The sequence below is a fragment of the Sciurus vulgaris genome (assembly GCF_902686455.1).
Source record: "Sciurus vulgaris genome assembly, chromosome: X".
Lineage (NCBI taxonomy): Eukaryota > Metazoa > Chordata > Mammalia > Rodentia > Sciuridae > Sciurus > Sciurus vulgaris.
Window position 1 is genome coordinate 67,873,299 of NC_136471.1, and position 3,844 is coordinate 67,877,142.

Consider the following 3,844-nt stretch of genomic DNA (forward strand, 5'->3'; position numbering starts at 1 on the left):
CAGTTATGAAATAAGTATGTCAGTATGGGTTATGGGTTGTCAAGTCCTTCTTTATTATTGTGTTACTCACTGAGTTGACTGTTGGGCTTTAAAACTTCAAAACTTAACCTCTTAGGAAATGATGTGGGTGAGCTGGGCTGTGGAGCAGGTGGTGAAGGCTCTGGCTGGGGCAGATTTGCTTGGCATTGAAGTACTGTATTGGGCAAGCTGGGCTTCAAATGGTTGGCAAAGCAGCTGATTATGTTCAGCAGGCCTAGCTGCCCTAGTCCAGGTGGATCAGGGTCAGGCAATGGGCCTTGTCTTGTGTTGTCAAAGCTATTGGCTGGGCCAGGTAAACCTGGAAATGAAGTGGTGGCCTGGAAACCTGGGTTATGGGCTGCCAGTGGAGTTGTGGACCTACGAGGTAAAGCAATGGGCTGGGTCATTGACTGAGGGGTCAGGGGTCTGGGGTTGGTGCACCAGTGGGTACTGGACTGGTTCTGGACCCAGTGGGTACAGAGAACCTGGTAAGTGCTAGAATGGGCAAGCGCTGGGACCATTCAGTCAAGAAAGTTGAGAGCCAAGTGCCTTCACACCCGCCCTTCCCATTAACTCCAGGAGTCACAGGGTAGGGGAGAGCTGAATTATCTCTAGATTCTCCAACTTCTGTTTCCTCATGTGAAATGCTCTCAGTATCTGATTTTCCTTGAGTTTATTAGGTTCAAAAAACTTCAGGGAGAAGCATTATTTCTGCACTTGAGTTCTGGTTTGCTGAGCTGGGAGAAATGCTGCCTCACTTGAATCCACCATCTTACTGTGATGAAATACTTTTTGATAATTAGAATGACTTTAGAGGCAGTCAAGATTCCTGAATACCATAAAATATGTAGTTATGGCTTGAGTTTGTGGAAGAAATTTTCTTTCAGCTTCCAGTTCCAGAGGAAATGAAAGACAAAAATAACTATTGAGTAATAAATGTGTTGCAGTATTCTTTATGCAAAATGAAGCCATAAAGTTCTTTCCTTAAATTGGAAGATGAAAATTCTTAACTTGATAATGGAAGAAAAAAATCATATGAGTGGCTATTATGATATGCAGTACAATAACACATTGAGTGAGAGAGACCACACTCACATAACTTCCATTACTACATATTTTTATAATTGTACTGTTAATTGTTAATCTCTTAATTGACCAATTATAAATTAATTTTTAGCATAGGTATGCATGTATAGGTAAGATATGTGTAAAATTTGATAAGTCATAGTATCAGGTCTTCCTCAATCAGTATGATGCTGCCTGTAGGTATGTAGAATATTGTCTTTATTATGTTTAGGTGTTTAGGTATGATCCTTATGTAAATAATATGATGTTCAGAGATTCTTATATGAAATGATGTAAATTTTGCAGTATCAAATGGATTTCCAGTGTCTCTTAGATGATCTTATGATTTTTATCCTTCATTTTTTATGTGATATATATGTCTATTGATGTGTGTATGTTGAACCATTTTTGCATCCCTGATTTGAAACAAACTTGATCTTTGTGAATATTCTTTCTGATGTACTGAATTAAATTTCCTAGTGTTGCATTGATAACTCTATTTATAAATGATATTTAGTTATAGTAGTTTTTGTTCTTGTTTTTGCATACTTGTCAGAATCTGATATCAGGGTAATGCTGGCTCATAGACTGTGTTTGGATGGATTCTGTACTTTTAATTCTATGCAAAAGTTTGAGAAAAATTTGTGTTATTTTTTTAAAGTTTGGTAGACTTCAGCAATGAATCATCTGGTCCCGGGCTTTTCTTTATTAGCAGATATTATTACTGACTCTGCTGCATTATTTGTTTTTGTTGATTCAGGTTTTGAAGTCCTTATGTTTCAACTTTTATGTGAAAGATATTTGTCCATTTATTCTATCTATTATAACTTTTAGCATATAGTATTTGAAATAATCTTTAATGACCTTTGAATTTCTGTGATATTAGTTGTAAAGACTTTTCTCATGTCCAGTTTGATTTATTTATGTCTTCTCTCTTTTTTCCTTGGTTAATCTGGCTACAGCTTTGTTAATTTTGTTTATCTTTACAAAAACCAAATATGTAATTAATATTCTGTATTTTTAAAGGTATTGCACTTGTTTCTGTTAGGTTTGTTATGTTTTATTTCATTCTACTAATTTTGAATTTTTTTCATTCTTGCTTTTCTAAGTTTTTGAGATGTATCATAGGTTCTTAATTTAAATTTTTCTCTTTCTGCTGTACACACTTATTGATATAAACCTGCCCCTTATACTTGGTTTGCTACTTTCCAGGGGTTTTGATATGTTGTATTTGTATTTTAATTTATTTCAAGACTGTTGATAAATTCCTTCTGACTTACTTGATGACCCACTCTTTGTTCAAATGTTTTTAGTCTCCATGTATTTGTATAATTTCTAATTTTCTACTTTTATTGATATCCAGTTTAACTTCATTGTAATTAGAAAAGATAAAGCATATGATCCAAGCACTTTTTGAAATTTTTGTGACTTTGTTGAGACTGAAGTTCTATGTGCTAAGGATTTTTTTTTTTTTTTTGGTGGTGGGTTTTCAACTCAAAGGATTTCTTCCACAGAGGTACATCTCCATCTCTCTTAATTTTATTTTGAAACAGGGTCTCATTATGATTGGCCTGGAACTTGTGATCTTCCTGCCACAGACTCCCAAGATACTATGATTATAGGAATGTACCACGTCATATTCAGATTAGCTGAGGAAATTTCTGTATTGAGGAAAAGAATGCACATTCTTCTCTTGGGTGGAATGTTTGGTAAATGTGTATTAAGTCCACTTGATCTATAGTATTAATTCTGATATTTGTATGTTGATTTTTTAAAATTTTTGTACCAGGTTTGAACCCAGGGATGCTTTCCCATTGAGCCACATGCCAAGGCCTTAAAAGTTTTTTTGAGATGGAGTTTGAGTTGCTTAGGGTCTTACTAAGTTGCTGATGCTGGCTTTGGACTTGAGATAAGATAATCTTCTCAGCCTCCCAAATTTCTGAGATTACAGGTGTGTTCCATCACACTCACCTCTCTGCTGACTTTTCCTTTTTGGCCCAGATTATCTATCCATCAACCAGAGTGAAATATTGAAATCCTTCACTATCACTGTATTGGAGTATATCTCTCCTTTTAGGTTTAATATTGTTTCTTGTATAATATTGAGTGCTCTGATATTCAGTGCAAATATTTATGATTTTAATAGTTTCTGGTTGATTTGATCCATTGGTAATAGTACTGTGACTTTTGCCTCTTCTTACAGATTTTTTCTTTAAGTAATTACTCAGATATAATTATAACTATTCCTACTAGCTTTAGGATTCTCTTTTTTTTCCTTTTTCTAAATTAAAAATCATTAATTTACATAGGGCAAGGTTGTTTGATTCATACTGTTATTTTCTTCCTTCCCCCCCAACTGCTCCCACCCCTCTTTTCCCTCTATAGAGTCCTTCTCTCCTGCATTCATACCACCCTCCTTATCCCTAACCCTAAAACTAACCCTAATCCTAACCCTAAACCCTCTGACTCCCCATTATATGTCCTCATCTGCTTATCAGCGAGATCATTCGTCCTTTAGTTTTTTGAGATTGGCTTCTCTCACTTAGCACGATATTCTCCAATTTCATCCATTTGCCTGCAAAAGCCATAATTTTATCATTCTTCATGGCAGAGTAATATTCCATTGTATATATATATATATATATATGCCACAGTTTCTTTATCCATTCATCAACTGAAGGGCATCTAGGTTGGTTCCACAATCTGACTATGGTGAATGGAGCAGCTATGAACATTGATGTGGCTGTATCTCTGTAGTATG